The 20,120-nt window shown below is 45.2% G+C and overlaps 1 protein-coding gene across 2 annotated transcripts in view; it reads right to left on the reverse strand.

Annotated features, from left to right (window-relative positions):
- The window catches only part of LOC140077772 (discoidin domain-containing receptor 2-like), a 116,331-nt gene extending 96,757 nt beyond the window's left edge, over positions 1–19,574 (reverse strand). For both annotated transcript variants that reach the window (XM_072125225.1, XM_072125223.1), the window contains exon 1: positions 19,385–19,574. The gene's annotated coding sequence lies outside the window, so the exon portion shown is untranslated. The remainder of the gene's footprint in view (positions 1–19,384) is intronic.
- Positions 19,575–20,120: the final 546 nt, after the last annotated feature.

Below are 20,120 nucleotides of genomic sequence, written 5' to 3' on the forward strand. Positions count from 1 at the left end.
GTATTATAGTAGTTATATTCCTGTACATAGGGGCAGTATTATAGTAGTTATATTCTTGTACATAGGGGGCAGTATTATAGTAGTTATATTCTTGTACATAGGGGGCAGTATTATAGTAGTTATGCTCCTGTACATAGGGGGCAGTATTATAGTAGTTATATTCTTGTACATAGGGGGCAGTATTATAGTAGTTATATTCCTGTACATAGGGGGCAGTATTATAGTAGTTATATTCCTGTACATAGGGGGCAGTATTATAGTAGGTATATTCTTGTACATAGGGGGCAGTATTATAGTAGTTATATTCCTGTACATAAGGGGCAGTATTATAGTAGTTATATTCTTGTACATAGGGGGCAGTATTATAGTAGTTATATTCTTGTACATAGGGGGCAGTATTATAGTAGTTATATTCCTGTACATAGGGGGTAGTATTATAGTAGTTATATTCTTGTACATAGGGGGCAGTATTATAGTAGTTACATTCTTGTACATAGGGTGCAGTATTATAGTAGTTATATTCTTGTACATAGGGGGCAGTATTATAGTAGTTACATTCTTGTACATAGGGTGCAGTATTATAGTAGTTATATTCTTGTACATATGGGGCGGTATTATAGTAGTTATATTCTTGTACATAGGGGGCAGTATTATAGTAGTTATATTCTTGTATATAGGGGGCAGTATTATAGTAGTTATATTCTTGTACATAGGGGGCAGTATTATAGTAGTTACATTCTTGTACATAGAGGGCAGTATTATAGTAGTTATATTCTTGTACATAGGGGGCAGTATTATAGTAGTTATATTCTTGTACATAGGGGGCAGTATTATAGAAGTTATAGTCTTGTACATAGAGGGCAGTATTATAGTAGTTATATTCTTGTACATAGGGGGCAGTATTATAGTAGGTATATTCTTGTACATAGGGGCAGTATTATAGTAGTTATATTCCTGTACATAGGGGCAGTATTATAGTAGTTATATTCCTGTACATAGGGGCAGTATTATAGTAGTTATATTCCTGTACATAGGGGGCAGTATTATAGTAGTCATATTCCTGTACATAGGGGGCAGTATTATAGTAGGTATATTCTTGTACATAGGAGGCAGTATTATAGTAGTTATATTCTTGTATATAGGGGGAAGTATTATAGTAGTTATATTCTTGTACATAGGGGCAGTATTATAGTAGTTATATTCCTGTACATAGGGGGCAGTATTATAGTAGTTATATTCTTGTACATAGGGGGCAGTATTATAGTAGTTATATTCTTGTACATAGGGTGCAGTATTATAGTAGTTATATTCTTGTAGTGGGGAGTAGTTTATGATACTGCCCAAAAATATAAATACTATAAGTTATACTCATGTATAACATCTATAATGTGCTATCTTGAATATCCTGGACTACATATCCTCGTACCTTGGATGCTATAAGATGAAAATGGTCAGAGAGTTAAAGTTCTCCTTACAGAGACTTTGCCAATTAAGGCTGCCTTGCAGGCGTGTGGAGACTTATAGCCATTGATGCTGCAGTAAAGTGACAGTATCAGACCTGGGACCGGTAGATGAATATTTCCTGGTTGTTCCCCAGGACCAGAAATATCATCAGGAAACTAAAATAGACATAAAGAATCCTTAATTATTCCTGTGGTTTCTGAACTCATGACTTCATTGCTCTGCGGGATCTCATTCAGCCAGATATGTCTGCAGCGAGGCAATGACCTGATGGAAAGTATTTTAACACCTACCCCCCCCCCCCCCTCCCGTTACTACACGGTTACAAGCTGCTGACCCAAGCTAACACAACAATGCTGTGTACCGCTATGAGAACAGGGAGAAGACTCGATTTGCAATGCTGTAAAGAGTAACATTGGAATCCATAGATTATAGTAAATAATTATGCCATATAGTGCTATACATAACACTATTCCCCTATATATATTACTGCCATATTGCTCTATATATAGTACTGCCATATTGCTCTATGTATAATACTGCCATATTGCTCTATGTATAATACTGCCATATTGCTCTATATATAGTACTGCCATATTGCTCTATGTATAATACTGCCATATTGCTCTATATATAATACTGCCATATTGCTCTATGTATAATACTGCCATATTGCTCTATATATAATACTGCCATATTGCTCTATATATAACACCGCCATATTGCTCTATGTATAATACTGCCATATTGCTCTATATATAATACTGCCATATTGCTCTATATATAACACCGCCATATTGCTCTATGTATAATACTGCCATATTGCTCTATGTATAATACTGCCATATTGCTCTATGTATAATACTGCCATATTGCTCTATGTATAATACTGCCATATTGCTCTATGTATAATACTGCCATATTGCTCTATATATAGTACTGCCATATTGCTCTATGTATAATACTGCCATATTGCTCTATATATAATACTGCCATATTGCTCTATGTATAATACTGCCATATTGCTCTATATATAATACTGCCATATTGCTCTATATATAACACCGCCATATTGCTCTATGTATAATACTGCCATATTGCTCTATATATAATACTGCCATATTGCTCTATATATAACACCGCCATATTGCTCTATGTATAATACTGCCATATTGCTCTATATATAATACTGCCATATTGCTCTATGTATAATACTGCCATATTGCTCTATATATAATACTGCCATATTGCTCTATGTATAATACTGCCATATTGCTCTATGTATAATACTGCCATATTGCTCTATGTATAATACTGCCATATTGCTCTATGTATAATACTGCCATATTGCTTTATGTATAATACTGCCATATTGCTCTATATATAACACCGCCATATTGCTCTATGTATAATACTGCCATATTGCTCTATATAGAACACCGCCATATTGCTCTATGTATAATACTGCCATATTGCTTTATGTATAATACTGCCATATTGCTCTATGTATAATACTGCCATATTGCTCTATATATAATACTGTCATATTGCTCTATATATAACACCGCCATATTGCTCTATGTATAATACTGCCATATTGCTCTATGTATAATACTGTCATATTGCTCTATATATAATACTGCCAAATTGCTCTATATATAATACTGCCATATTGTCCTATATTATCCATATGATTCTTTACGTAAAACTGCCAATTGGTGCTTTGCATAAAAGTGCCATTTCATTCTATACATAAATCTACCATAGGACACTAGACATAATACTGCCACATGGTGCCAAACATAAAATTACCATATAGTCCCATACAAAGTGTTATACAGTACCATATATAACACTACCAGATCATTTTATACATAATACTGCCTTATAGTTCTATATATAATTCTGCCATATGGTGTCATACTAGATCCTGACATATAGCTCCTTTCATAAAACTATACATGGTACATAATCTTTATATGGCAACATCATATTCCATAGCTTTACAAATCATAGGGGACATATACAAATAATACAGTACAGTCATATGAAACATGCATGATACTACCATGCAGTGCATTATATAATACTGCCATAAGGTGACATACATAATATTGTGGTGCCATACTGTACAAACGGTCTGTATGAACAAAGATGCAGCTTAAAGGGAAAGTCCACTTGATATCAAGTCAATTTACTCTGTGGCCCCTTTTGGTGGTCCAACTTTTGTGGGTCTGCAGCATTAGATTAATCCATTATGTCATCCAGAGAGAGGATTTAAGACCCCAAGTTATGGGGATCGATGGGGTCCCAGTGGTTGCATTCACCCTGATAAATCTTCACAAGATGCATCCTTTTTCTTTCTGTTTCCTTCTTGTATGCAGGGTCGGTTCCAGGTATCAGTAGGCCCCTGGGTGACAGAGCCTCAGTGGCTCCTTTGCAGTAAACTCAGTTGGCGGCATTAAAAATTCAGAAACTAAAACAGTCTCCTGTTCCCTTAAATATTCTTCAGTTTATCATCCCAAACAGCCCCCTCATGGTTATTTTCTATAAGCCCCCCTCACACCCTATGGATTCCTTATGTACAGCCTTATGTGGGCCCCCCAGCAGCTCTGGGCCCCAGGCAATTGTCCAGGTATGCCCAGTGCCCGTGCCTGCCCTGCTTGTGTGTCGGTATTTACTGCTTTTCCTGCGTTCTATTCATGAATCAGGAATGATGGGAGAACGTGTGTAAAGTATGAGCCACCTCTTTTAACCATTTACTCGCCAAATCATGTCCCAATAAACAGTTTTATGGGTGAAGGGTTCCAGGCCTCTCGCAGACTTCATCATATCAAGGAATTTAAAGAGACGGAGGCCATCTGGAAGGAGAAGGCTCGTGTTTTCTCCATGCAGGATAGAGGGGGGGGGGGGGCGATTACACAAGGACAAGACACAGGAATACGCTCCCCACATGACCCCCTAACCACAGGAATCCCCCCCACCGGGCGACCTCTCCAAAACATACAAACAAGGACAAGAGGGGGCAGTGGGGATAGGATCCAGCCTCATCTACATGTCACGGCAGGCACAGGGGTGCTGCACCCAAATACAACTTCCTGCCTAATTCTCTGCTGGTGTGTCGGTCTCCACTGCTCTGCTGGAATTATATTCTTACATTGCAATCAGGGTTAACCCAGGTATAAGCCGTCCGCTCAATCAATAACTAATGACTCAAGCGAGAAAGGAAGGTGTGACCCTCGGATTATCTAATTCCCACAACTTTGAGAACCAGAGAAGTCTCTGGAGCTGCAGTCATTACTGTTCCGCATGGCCGGAGCAGCAGAGCTGTGGATGTGATGTGACCAGCTCTGCGTTCAATCATCCAAAAAATCCTCCCCCCCCCCTCCCCATAATTACAAAGGTCTGGGGCTCAGGGCAAGAAAACAAGGCCCAGGGTCCGCACAGAATGGAGAATGTTACATGTATAATGGACACAACACGAGGCCGCCACGTCCTGAGCCACGGAAACTGTCCGCTATCTCTCATATCTCACCACATACATGATGAGAGATATTATCAGTCACTGTAGAGACGGCTCCGCACAACCTCCTCCCTGTGTCCCAGAGACATATGAGAAGGTTTGGATGAGATCTGCGGATGACCTCATGTGCTTCGGGCCGGCGCCGTTATATAACAATGACCAAGCCTGATCCCAACTCCGGACGTGTCCCCTCCATACAGCAAATGACATGGAATGGCTGATAACAGTGAGCAAAAGATTGTATTTCATGTAAACTCAGCAGTTATACAGACCCAGTATCATACCCACCATTTATAGAGACCCCAGACCATACTCAAAACTAATTGAGACCCCAGACCTGCGTACTATTTATAGAGACCCCAGACCATACTCAAAATTAATAGAGACCCCAGACCACACCTACTATTTATAGAGACCCCAGACCATAACTATCATTTATAGAGACCCCAGATTATACTCGTAATTTAGAGACCCCAGACCATACCTATTATTTATAGAGACCCCAGATCATACCTACCATTTATAGAGACCCCAGATCATACTGGTAATTTAGAGACCCCAGAACATACAGGTCATTTATAGAGACCCCAGATCATACCTACTATTTATAGAGACCCCACATCATACCCACCATTTATAGAGACCCCAGATCATACTCGTAATTTAGAGACCCCAGACCATATGTTAGGATCAGTGGATCCTCTGGACGACCGCGGGAGATGTAACTAGCCAACACCCGGAACCGGAGCCTAGCGGCACCTGGTATTCACCAGAGCCCGCCGCAAAGCGGGTTGGACTTGCTGCGGCAGGATACCACTAGGTCGTTCCCAGGTGTGACTAGCCCACGGTGGCAGCCGAGGTCGAGGTACCTTAGCGGATGACACTCTCGTAGACAGGTCCAGGCACAGGGTCAGGGCAGGCGGCAGAGATGCAACGTCAGGTCAAAGTCCGGGGTCAGCAACGGGAGGTCCAGGCAGGTGGGAACGGGAACACAGGCACACGGAACACAGCAACACGGAGGAACTCAGGTAACACAGGACTCAGGAGCGGGAACACACAGGAATACACAGGAACGCAGGAATACTCGCTTGGAAGCTTTCTCTAAGGCTATGAGGCACAAAGATCCGGCAAGGAACACAGGAAGAGGCAGGGTTCTTAAAGGTGAGGTGTTCAGCCAGTGCACCAATTAGCGGTGCGCTGGCCCTTTAAATTTTCGTCCGGAGCCGCGCGCGCGCCCTAGGAGGCGGGGACGCGCGCGCACGGCAGTCCGAGGAAGTGCAGGAGCCGGGAGAGGTAAGAGACACCGGGCAGCAGCGGGAGCACATGAAGGAGCACGGATGCGCCCGCGATCCGTGACAGGGATCGCGGGAGCACCCGTGACAGTACCCCCCCCCCCTTCGGCCTCCCTCTCTTCTTGGGCCTGAGAAAACGTTGGAGCAGGCTCTTGTCCAGGATGTTATCCTCTGGCTCCCAGGATCTCTCCTCAGGACCAAATCCTTTCCAGTCTACCAGAAACAACCGTCTACCTCTCACAGTCTTAGTATCCAGGATCTCTTTCACCTCGAAGACATCGGTGGAATCAGCTTGTGGTACCGGAGGAGGAGTAATTTGTTGGTTGAAGCGGTTGAAGATGACTGGCTTAAGGAGAGAAACGTGGAAGGAATTAGGAATGCGCATGCTGGGAGGCAGGCGCAACTTGTAAGCCACCGGGTTGATGCGGCCGAGAATTTCAAATGGACCCAAGAACCGAGGTCCCAGTTTATAGCTCGGGATCTTCAGCCGAACATACTTGGCGGACAGCCAAACCTTGTCACCAGGAGCTAAAACAGGGAATGGTCGGCGTCTTTTGTCTGCTTGACGCTTGGTCTGGGCTGTAGCTCGGAGCAATGAGGTGTGGACTTGCTCCCAGATGGCTTTCAGATCACGTACCAGGTCCTCCACAGCAGGAACATCTGCAGACGTAGGTAACGGAAGAGGAGGCCGAGGATGCAGTCCGTAGTTAATAAAAAAGGGAGCAGAACCGGCAGAAGTGGAGTCCAGGGAATTGTAAGAGAACTCCGCCCATGGTAGAAGAGATGCCCAGTCGTCCTGACGGGCAGAGACGAAGTGGCGGAGATAGCAACCTAAAGTCTGATTCACCCTCTCCACTTGGCCGTTAGTCTGTGGGTGATAGGCAGAAGAGAAGTCCAAGTTCACCTGCAACTGGTTGCACAAAGATCTCCAGAATTTGGACACAAACTGAACTCCTCGATCCGAGACGATGTGCTGAGGGAGACCATGAAGCCGGAAAATATGCTGGAAGAAGAGGCTGGCGAGACGTGGAGCAGAAGGCAAACCTGGTAGTGGGACAAAGTGAGACATCTTCGAAAAGCGGTCAGTCACCACCCAGATAACGGTGTTGCCAGAAGATGGCGGTAGATCTGTAACAAAGTCCATAGCCACATGAGACCATGGGCTGGTAGGCACGGGTAACGGCAACAGAAGACCAGCAGGTTTAAGTCGTGAAGGCTTGTTGCGGGCACAAGAGGCACAGGAACCCACAAAATCCCGAACATCCTTGACCAAATCAGGCCACCAGTAGAATCGGGAAATTAAGGCCACAGAGCGCTGCACCCCAGGGTGCCCAGCCACACGAGAAGAATGTCCCCAGGTCAGAATCCTCTTTCGGAGACCAGGTCGCACATAAGTCTTGCCGGGAGGCAGCTGCCGGAGGTCCACCGGCGCGGCAAGCACAAGTCTCTCTGGAGGAACAATATGCCTCGGAGCAGAGTCCTCCCCCAAAACATCAGAAGCACGGGACAAGGCGTCAGCCTTGATGTTTTTCTCTGCAGGGCGAAAATGGATTCGGAAGTCAAAGCGAGAAAAGAAGAGGGATTCAAACGCTGAGCCGTCTGAAGGTACTGAAGGTTTTTGTGGTCCGTGAAAATGCTGACTGGAAATCGGGCTCCCTCCAGCAGATGACGCCACTCTTCCAAAGCCAGCTTGATGGCTAGAAGCTCCCGATCTCCAATGGAATAATTTCTCTCCGCGGAGGAGAAGGTTTTGGAGAAGAAACCACAAGTGAGTGTTCGTCCCCTGGGACCCTTCTGGGTAAGGACTGCCCCAGCACCCACGGAGGAGGCATCAACCTCCACCAGTAACGGCTTTTCAGTATCCGGTCGGGTAAGGACTGAAGCGGAGGAAAAAGCAGTTTTTAATTTCGTGAAGGCTTCTTCTGCTGCTGGTGGCCAGACACTGGGATTAGCACCCTTTTTCGTAAGCGCCACCATCGGCGCGACCAAAGATGAGAAGTGTGGGATAAATTGCCTATAATAATTAGCAAAGCCCAGAAATCTTTGTATAGCTCGCAGTCCCACTGGGCGTGGCCACTGAAGAACCGCAGATAACTTGGCAGGATCCATCTGCAAACCCCTATCAGAAATTATGTAGCCGAGGAATGGAAGGCTCCTCTGATGAAAGTGGCACTTCTCCAGCTTGGCATAGAGGTGGTTTGTCCTGAGGCGGCTGAGAACCTCCCGTACATGAGACTGGTGGGACTCCAGATTGGCAGAATACACAAGGATGTCGTCCAGGTACACCACGACACAACTGTATAATAAGTCCCGGAAAATATCATTTACAAACTCCTGGAAAACGGCTGGCGCATTACAAAGTCCGAAGGGCATAACTAGATATTCAAAATGCCCATCACGGGTGTTAAAGGCGGTCTTCCACTCGTCACCCTTCCTGATGCGGATGAGGTTGTAGGCCCCACGAAGATCCAATTTGGAAAAAATTCTTGCACCCCGCAGACGATCAAATAGCTCCGTGATAAGCGGCAGAGGATAGCGGTTCTTAACGGTGACCTTGTTAAGACCGCGATAGTCTATACAGGGGCGGAGAGAGCCATCTTTTTTTGTGACAAAAAAGAAACCAGCGCCAGCTGGCGAGGAGGATTTGCGGATGAAACCTCTTTGCAGATTTTCCTTAACATATTCCGACATAGCGGCAGTCTCAGGAACCGAAAGCGGATACACCCGACCCCGTGGTGGAGAAGATCCAGGCAGCAGGTCAATGGGGCAATCATAGGGACGATGTGGAGGAAGGATCTCGGCTTGTTTTTTAGAAAACACGTCTGCAAAGTCCCGGTACGGAGCTGGAAGTCCCTCCAGAGGCTTGGGAGACAAGGTAGCAGTCCTGACAGGAAGCGGATGTGGAACCGTCATGCAGCGTGAGGGGCAATCCGGACCCCAACGGAGAATCTCCCCAGAAGACCAGTCCAGAACAGGGGCATGATGCTGCAACCAGGGGAGACCCAGCAGGAGCGTGGAAGTGCACTGTGGCAGCACAAAAAAGCAGAGTCTCTCTTTATGCAAAGCACCAACTTGAAGGAGCAGGGGTTCAGTGCGAAACCAGATAGGCACGGAGAGAATCTGGCCACTGACTGAGGCAATTGACAAGGGCTTCTCAAGACGAACCACCGGGAAGTGATGCAGGGCGACCAGTGCAGCATCTACAAAGTTCGCGGTGGAGCCCGAATCCAGGAAAGCGGAAACCTGGACCGGAGTACCGGTGCCAACGCTGAGCAGTACAGGGAGAATCAAGCGTGGAGAAGCTTTATTCACACCTAGGGACGCTTCTCCTGAGAAGCCTAGGTGCTGGCGTTTCCCGGGCGTTGGGGACGTACAGGGCAAGTCCCGACGAAGTGCTGTGGGCTGGCACAATACATGCACAAGTTCTCCTGACGTCGTCTGGAACGCTCTTGTAGAGTGAGCCGGATTCGGTCAACCTGCATGGGTTCCTCAACAGAAGATTCAGGCGGGACCTGGAGCGGCCTTTGGAAGACTGGCGCCAGGCGAGGAATGCGTCTAACACGGCCTTCGGGATACTCGGAGCGTAGTTCCTCAGCTCGCTCCTTAAACCGAACATCAATTCGAGTGGCCAAGGTGATGAGGTCACTCAGAGTAGATGGAAGATCCCAAGCTGCCAGTGCGTCCTTGACCTGCGCAGAGAGCCCTTTCTTAAATGTAGCGATGAGGGCTGCATCGTTCCAAGCAAGTTCAGAAGCCAGGGTGCGGAATTGAACTGCGTACTCTCCCACCGATGAGTTGCCCTGACGCAAGTTCAACAATGCAGACTCCGCAGAGGAGGCTCGTGCAGGTTCCTCGAAGACTGACCGGAACTCTGACAGAAACGCAGTGAGGCTAGACACAACCGGGTCATCTCGGTCCCAAAGCGGAGTAGCCCAGGCCAGGGCTTTCCCGGAAAGAAGGCTGAGGACAAATGCCACCTTGGACCGCTCTGTGGCAAATTGCGACGGCATGAGTTCTATGTGCAAGGAGCACTGGGTTATGAAGCCCCTGCACATCTTGGGATCTCCATCATACTTGCCGGGCAAAGAGAGGCGTAGCCTGGGTTCAGCAGCAGGAAGATAAGCCGGGGTAGCAGGGGTCGCAGCGGCCGCTTCAGGAGACTGTTGCTGATGTTGGGTAGCAAGTAGTTGTTGTAGCATGGCGGTGACTTGCTCTAGCTGATTCCGCTGTGCTGCAATCTGCCGGGACTGGTGGATCACGATGGTGGCGAGATCAGGCTGACTGGGAGAAGGAGCCTCGGCGGGATCCATGGCCGGATCTTACTGTTAGGATCAGTGGATCCTCTGGACCACCGCGGGAGATGTAACTAGCCAACACCCGGAACCGGAGCCTAGCGGCACCTGGTATTCACCAGAGCCCGCCGCAAAGCGGGTTGGACTTGCTGCGGCAGGATACCACTAGGTTGTTCCCAGGTGTGACTAGCCCACGGTGGCAGCCGAGGTCGAGGTACCTTAGCGGATGACACTCTCGTAGACAGGTCCAGGCACAGGGTCAGGGCAGGCGGCAGAGATGCAACGTCAGGTCCAAGTCCGGGGTCAGCAACGGGAGGTCCAGGCAGGTGGGAACGGGAACACACGCACACGGAACACAGCAACACGGAGGAACTCAGGTAACACAGGACTCAGGAGCGGGAACACACAGGAATACACAGGAACGCAGGAATACACAGGAACGCAGGAATACACAGGAACGCAGGAATACACAGGAACGCAGGAATACTCGCTTGGAAGCTTTCTCTAAGGCTATGAGGCACAAAGATCCGGCAAGGAACACAGGAAGAGGCAGGGTTCTTAAAGGTGAGGTGTTCAGCCAGTGCACCAATTAGCGGTGCGCTGGCCCTTTAAATTTTCGTCCAGAGCCGCGCGCGCGCCCTAGGAGGCGGGGACGCGCGCGCACGGCAGTCCGAGGAAGTGCAGGAGCCGGGAGAGGTAAGAGACACCGGGCAGCAGCGGGGGCACATGAAGGAGCACGGATGCGCCCGCGATCCGTGACAGGGATCGCGGGAGCACCCGTGACACCATACCTATCATTTATATAGACCCCAGACTATACCTACCATTTATAGAGACCCCAGATCATACCCACCATTTATAGAGACCCCAGGCCATACCTACCATTTATAGAGACCCCAGGCCATACCTATCATTTATAGAGACCCCAGATCATACTCGTAATTTAGAGACCCCAGATCATACCTACTATTTATAGAGACCCCAGACCATACCCACCATTTATAGAGACCCCAGATCATACCTACTATTTATAGAGACCCCAGACCATACCCACCATTTATAGAGACCCCAGACCATACCCACCATTTATAGAGACCCCAGATCATACCCACCATTTATAGAGACCCCAGATCATACCCACCATTTATAGAGACCCCAGATCATACTCGTAATTTAGAGACCCCAGACCATACCCACCATTTATAGAGACCCCAGATCATACCCACCATTTATAGAGACCCCAGATCATACCCACCATTTATAGAGACCCCAGATCATACCCACCATTTATAGAGACCCCAGACCATACCCACCATTTATAGAGACCCCAGATCATACCCACCATTTATAGAGACCCCAGATCATACTCGTAATTTAGAGACCCCAGATCATACCCACCATTTATAGAGACCCCAGATCATACTCGTAATTTAGAGACCCCAGACCATACCTATCATTTATAGAGACCCCAGACTATACCTACCATTTATAGAGACCCCAGATCATACCTACTATTTATAGAGACCCCAGATCATACCTACCATTTATAGAGACCCCAGACCATACCTACCATTTATACAGACCCCAGAGCATACTTGTAATTTAGAGACCCCAGACCAAACCTATCATTTATAGAGACCCCAGACTATACCTACCATTTATAGAGACCCCAGATCATACTCGTAATTTAGAGACCCCAGACCATACCTATCATTTATAGAGACCCCAGACCATACCTATCATTTATAGAGACCCCAGACTATACCTATCATTTATAGAGACCCCAGATCATACCTACTATTTATAGAGACCCCAGATCATACCTACTATTTATAGAGACCCCAGACCATACCCACCATTTATAGAGACCCCACATCATACCCACCATTTATAGAGACCCCAGACCATACCTACCATTTATAGAAACCCCAGATCATACCCGACATTTATAGAGACCCCAGACCATACCTACCATTTATAGAAACCCCAGATCATACCCGACATTTATAGAGACCCCAGACCATACCTACCATTTATACAGACCCCAGAGCATGCTTGTAATTTAGAGACCCCAGACCAAACCTACCATTTATAGAGACCCCAGACCATAAGCACCATTTATACAGACCCCACATCATACCCGTAATTTAGAGACCCCAGACCATACCTATCATTTATACAGACTCCAGACCAAACCCTTCATCTATACAGACTCATTATTACCTAACCAACCTCCAGTAATACAGACAGACTGAGTAGTGAGCAGTTTCTTCAGGGTGTGTGTTAGTTGTGACATTTTCTGCAGTGGTCCTGGTGGTCCTTACTTTATCTCGGAGCCCCCTGGCCCAATTGTATACAGTCGCATATAGTCACTGGCTTTAGCAGCAGAGCAGGGTAAGTATATATACCGGTATATATCTATATATGAGACAGCAGGATATACCGTCATGGTCATACCGTTTCTCACCCAGCTTTCCCATATACAGATACAATTTTTTCTAACATTTAAAGAGGAAACGTTCTGTAAAATCAGCGCCGTATCAGCTTAATGACCAGGATGTACTTATTAAGTGGTCGTCGCTGGCAGCCGCCTGCGCTCATCGCCGGCCGAGACGGACCCTCTATCTCTACCACTTCATATTTGTGGCCTTGTTAAAATGCCTGAGCTAAGCAGCTGGCAGAGGGGAACAAGATTTCCATTCGCTCAAATTACAGCCCAGGACGTCTGTGGTGGCTGCAGCGAGTTCATGTGTCAGCACAGAGGAGCGCAGCTCTGAGGGGACGACGCAGCTCCTGGCAGGTACAAGGGGGGAGATAGTTCATCGGAACAGCACGGAATGTTCCAAGCCGCTCCGTGTCCTGGTGGGGACAATATACCCGGGATTATTACCTCCTTATAAAAAACACATGGCCATCCATCAGCGGGCACAGGGCGCTCTCCTCACATATCACAACAACAAAAAACAGGAATGCAAGAAAAGTAACAATGGAGAAAAGCCAAAGGAAAATGGAACAGAAAATAAATAAATAAAAAAACAAATATGTAAAAAATGTTCAATTTTAGTCTAAAGAAAAAAAATAGCAAATGCAAATCAAGTAAAATCAATGAAAAAATTGTGAAAAAACACAATAAAAGTACAAATAAAAAAAAAAAAAGTCAAAAAACACAAAATATAAATATGTAAAAGTTTACTCGGCCGCCACTTCCTGTGGTCAGTGATCACATGATCAGCTGGCTCCAGCAGTGATGAACTAATGAGGTCAGGAACCAGGAGGCTCAGGATGGGCACGGCATGATCTGTAAAGGGGGTAATGTAATGCATATTTAGAGTCAGAAGTTTGTAGATTGCACATGATGGGGCTTATTTACTAATTGTCAGTGGATCACATTTCCGTCGGACTTGCCGACATTTTCGGGATTTGCGCCGCTGTGACAGGGATTTAGCAGGGGATTTTGGAGCATGAGATCGGATTGTGGCGCAGCAGATCGGTTTTCATGCGACACAAATCGGGGGGCGGGCCGCCGCCGATCTGACTGATTCGGACTGAGCGCGGGATTTAAGATTAAAATTGTATCACAACCAATGCACTTACATGCACCAGGAAGAAGAAGGTGAACTCCGGGGACCTGAGCGGGGAAGCGACACATGCAGGATATCGGGCGCACGATATTAGTGAATTGCGGCAGATGTGCATTATTGGAGGACAATGCACTTTCGGGGATCGCACAGGATCAGGTAAGTAAATGTGCCCCAATATGTGGGAAGTATCCGTGTGTCCACAGATCCCAAGCTGGAGAGGAATCGGACGTCAAGGCTGCCCTGATAAAGTTGTAATGGGATGGTTGTGCCCTATGGTATCAAGGCCATGACATGAATGGGCACGGGTGAGTTACCACTAGAAAAAGCACTGAGAGCAGCAAGCGGCGGGTGCTATGAAAAGGGATGGGCAGAAGCAGCGGGCGCCAGGGTGCACCAGACCCCAACATGTGTAATAGTATACAAATGGCCAGACCGTAGTGTGCCTAACCATGAGCATCACAGAGTGCCTAAATAATGCCATACAGTACCCAGATAATAATCCCATACAGTGCCCAGATAATAATCCCATACAGTGCCCAGATAACAATGCCATACAGTGCCCAGATAATAATGCCATACTGTGCCCAGATAACAATACCATACAGTGCCCAGATAATAATGCCATACTGTGCCCAGATAACAATACCATACAGTGCCCAGATAATAATGCCATACTGTGCCCAGATAATAATGCCATGCAGTGCCCAGATAATAATCCCATAACGTGCCCAGCTAATAATGTCATACTGTGCCCAGATAATAATGCCATACAGTGCCCAAATAATGCCATACTGTGCCCAGATAACAATACCATACAGTGCCCAGATAATAATGCCATACTGTGCCCAGATAACAATACCATACAGTGCCCAGATAATAATGCCATACTGTGCCCAGATAATAATGCCATGCAGTGCCCAGATAATAATGCCATACTGTGCCCAGATAATAATGCCATACAGTGCCCAGATAATAATGCCATACAGTGCCCAAATAATGCCATACTGTGCCCAAATAATGCCATACTGTGCCCAGATAATAATGCCATACAGTGCCCAGATAACAATGCCATACAGTGCCCAGATAATAATGCCATGCAGTGCCCAGATAATAATGCCATACTGTGCCCAGATAATAATGCCATACAGTGCCCAAATAATGCCATACTGTGCCCAGATAACAATACCATACAGTGCCCAGATAATAATGCCATACTGTGCCCAGATAACAATACCATACAGTGCCCAGATAATAATGCCATACTGTGCCCAGATAATAATGCCATGCAGTGCCCAGATAATAATGCCATACTGTGCCCAGATAATAATGCCATACAGTGCCCAGATAATAATGCCATACAGTGCCCAAATAATGCCATACTGTGCCCAAATAATGCCATACTGTGCCCAGATAATAATGCCATACAGTGCCCAGATAACAATGCCATACAGTGCCCAGATAATAATGCCATGCAGTGCCCAGATAATAATGCCATGCAGTGCCCAGATAATAATGCCATACTGTGCCCAGATAATAATGCCATACAGTGCCCAAATAATGCCATACTGTGCCCAGATAACAATACCATACAGTGCCCAGATAATAATGCCATACTGTGCCCAGATAACAATACCATACAGTGCCCAGATAATAATGCCATACTGTGCCCAGATAATAATGCCATGCAGTGCCCAGATAATAATGCCATACTGTGCCCAGATAATAATGCCATACAGTGCCCAAATAATGCCATACTGTGCCCAAATAATGCCATACTGTGCCCAGATAACAATACCATACAGTGCCCAGATAATAATGCCATACTGTGCCCAGATAACAATACCATACAGTGCCCAGATAACAATGCCATACTGTGCCCAGATAACAATACAATACAATGCCCATATAATAATGCCATACTGTGCCCAGATAATAATGTCATACTGTGCCCAGATATTAATGCCATACAGTGCCCAGATAATAATGCCATACTGTGCCCAGATAATAATGTCATACTGTGCCCAGATAATAATGCCATACAGTGCCCAGATAACAATGCCATGCAGTGCCCAGATAACAATGCCATACTGTGCCCAGATAATAATGCCATACTGTGCCCAGATAACAATACCATACAGTGCCCATATAATAATGCCATACAGTTCCCAGATAACAATGCCATACAGTGCCCAGTTAATAATCCCATAACGTGCCCAGCTAATAATGTCATACTGTGCCCAGATAATAATGCCATACTGTGCCCAGATAATAATGCCATACTGTGCCCAGATAATACCATGCAGTGCCCAGATAATAATGCCATACTTTGCACAGATAATAATACCATGCAGTGCCCAGATAATATTGCCATACTGTGCCCAGATAACAATGCCATACAGTGCCTATATAATAATGCCATACAGTGCCCATATAATAATGCCATACAGTGCCCATATAATAATGCCATACAGTGCCCAGATAACAATGCCATACAGTGCCCAGATAATAATGCCATACAGTGCCCAAATAATGCCATACTGTGCCCAGATAACAATACCATACAGTGCCCAGATAATAATGCCATACTGTGCCCAGATAATAATGATATACAGTGCCCAGATAATGCCACACTGTGCACAGGTAATAATGCTACACTGTGCCCAGATAATAGCACCATACAGTGTCCAGATAACAGTACCATACAGTGTCCAGATAACAGCACCATACAGTGTCCAGATAACAGCACCATACAGTGTCCAGATAACAGCACCATACAGTGTCCAGATAACAGCACCATACAGTGTCCAGATAATAATACCATACAGTGTCCAGATAACAGCACCATACAGTGTCCAGATAACAGCACCATACAGTGTCCAGATAATAATACCATACAGTGTCCAGATAACAGTACCATACAGTGTCCAGATAATAGCACCATACAGTGTCCAGATAATAGCACCATACAGTGTCCAGATAACAGTACCATACAGTGTCCAGATAACAGTACCATACAGTGTCCAGATAATAGCACCATACAGTGTCCAGATAACAGCACCATACAGTGTCCAGATAATAGCACCATACAGTGTCCAGATAATAATACCATACAGTGTCCAGATAATAATACCATACAGTGTCCAGATAACAGTACCATACAGTGTCCAGATAATAGCACCATACAGTGTCCAGATAATAGCACCATACAGTGTCCAGATAATAATACCATACAGTGTCCAGATAATAGCACCATACAGTGTCCAGATAACAGCACCATAGTGTCCAGATAACAGCACCATACAGTGTCCAGATAATAGCACCATACAGTGTCCAGATAACAGTACCATACAGTGTCCAGATAATAGCACCATACAGTGTCCAGATAACAGCACCATACAGTGTCCAGATAATAATACCATACAGTGTCCAGATAATAGCACCATACAGTGTCCAGATAATAATACCATACAGTGTCCAGATAATAGCACCATACAGTGTCCAGATAATAGCACCATACAGTGTCCAGATAATAGCACCATACAGTGTCCAGATAATAATACCATACAGTGTCCAGATAACAGCACCATACAGTGTCCAGATAATAGCACCATACAGTGTCCAGATAATAATACCATACAGTGTCCAGATAATAGCACCATACAGTGTCCAGATAATAGCACCATACAGTGTCCAGATAATAATACCATACAGTGTCCAGATAATAGCACCATACAGTGTCCAGATAATAGCACCATACAGTGTCCAGATGACAGTACCATAAGGTTCCCAGATGACAATGCCATACAGGGCCCAGATAACAATGCTGTTATGGAACACCCCTTTAAGTAAAGGCATCTAAATTAATTGGGGCACCCTTATCAAATTATTATACCTTTAGACAAAGACAGGATGATGCCATAGCACCCTAGTTACCTTAGCAATTTGCTGGTTGCTATGGAAAGTGAATCATAACAATGGAGAGGTTACCGCTGAATAGCTGAGGGCTTCTGTCAGAACTTCTTAATGACTTAAAAAAATAACACGTTAAAAGTAATTTGGAAAACATTTTCAAGGACTGGAAATTTTAGACAGTGCAAGTTTTTTTTTTCCCCTCAGCATCTTTAACGTGACATCCCGGAAAGATAAATCCCTCCTCCTGATCGTCAGGGGAGTGACAACCACTTGTGGCTATCATTCCAATGCCTGAAGGGGGTCACAGACCTGAAGTGACCTATAAATGCAGGGTCACATACCACAGTGCTCTGCCTGTGTGTCAGTCCTTACCATACTGCTGACATTCTACTCATGCAACAGGGGGCTCAGGCTGAGCTAAAACGTTAAAGGTTATATATTTATCTGTATGAGAAAACTAGATGACTACAGGCATGCCAGAGGGTCATTATAGTGCTTTATTTTCTCTACACAGCGCCACTCTTGTTCTAAGGCTGTGTTAGGTATTGCGGTTTATCACCATGGAAAGAAGAATGACTGTAATTACAATGTTGCAGAATTAAAATAACAGTTTTATAGTTGAATTCATTTTATCCAACACGACTTCGGCCCATATTATCAAAGGGGGGCAAAAACTTTCTGCCCCTCCCCCTTCGCCAAACTAACGACAGATCATCAATAATCTGACCATTGCACCAATTATCTGCTTATACGGACAACACATCTGATGGAGATCTGTCACTTGTATTAGACAAATTGTCCACTTTGCCAAAATCCTGCACAATTAATGATTTTTTTTGCAAAATTTATACCTAAATTATGTACTTCTCCGTGTTATTAGTGCTAAATATTGGGGGTTTTACCCCCTCCTCCATGTGAAGTGATGTAATACATGCATGCGCTGAGCACTTCCCGCATCCAAAACATGTCCCGGGTAAGAAAGGCACACAAAAAAGTTATCAAAATTCAACATTTTTCCAATTACGTTTAATGAAATAATCAAAAGAATTTGTAAAACTCCTAAAAAAAAAAGTTTGACCGTTGTTGGAAATTCTCTTAAAAACTTTTGAACATTTATGCCAAAGTCTCACAGTTAAGTGTTTTTAGAAGTTTGAATGCTCTTTGAAAAATTTGCCAAAACTGCAGATTTTGAAGAATTTCCCCCTAAATTTTCAACTTCCTGACAACTTTCTGTACTCGCCATCATCACCATTGTTCCTGCAACATCTCACTGTTTGTCATTCTGAGCACACAGTCCCTGCAGCCAAAAAGTTTCCTACTGACCTGTGGATGAAGAGTGGGAGTCCAGGGGGGTCTCCGCAGTTCCCTCACTTTCACCCTCAACTTTTTGCTTTATGGAAAATCCTCCAGCCGCCTTTTTTCCGGGGTTTTTTTAGGTTCTGTTCTGTAATAATCAGAGAGATCTTCCAAAAGTTTGACTGTGATTTTACATCACATCCCCCTTCCGGCTGGAGACAAGGAGAGGAGGAGGAGGAGGAGGAGAGGGAGGAGGGAAGGAGGGAAAGACAGAGGGGGGCTGCTGCATCTGCTTTGCCTCTTAAAGGTACAGGTCACTTGAAAAAGTTCTGGAAAAGATTTTCCGCAGGAGGCAACATCTTATTCAAATATATACATTGACACGTTCTTGCAAATCACAATGTATCGTATTATAATGTTCCGAACTTCTCTTTTGAACCATTTTCCACAGTCACAATTATATAGACAGGCAGTGTTATGCTACATCTCATAGGATACACTGAAGACTCTGCACACAGCACACACAGATAGTATAGACAGGCTGTGTGATGTCACATCTCATAGGATACACTGGAGACCCTGCACACAGCACACAGATAGTATAGACAGGCAGTGTGATGTTACATCTCATAGGATACACTGAAGACTCTGCACACAGCACACACAGATAGTATAGACAGGCAGTGTGATGTTACATCTCATAGGATACACTGGAGACTCTGCACACAGCACACAGATAGTATAGACAGGCAATGTGATGTTA

Source organism: Engystomops pustulosus, chromosome 9 (genome assembly GCF_040894005.1).
Source record: "Engystomops pustulosus chromosome 9, aEngPut4.maternal, whole genome shotgun sequence".
NCBI lineage: Eukaryota > Metazoa > Chordata > Amphibia > Anura > Leptodactylidae > Engystomops > Engystomops pustulosus.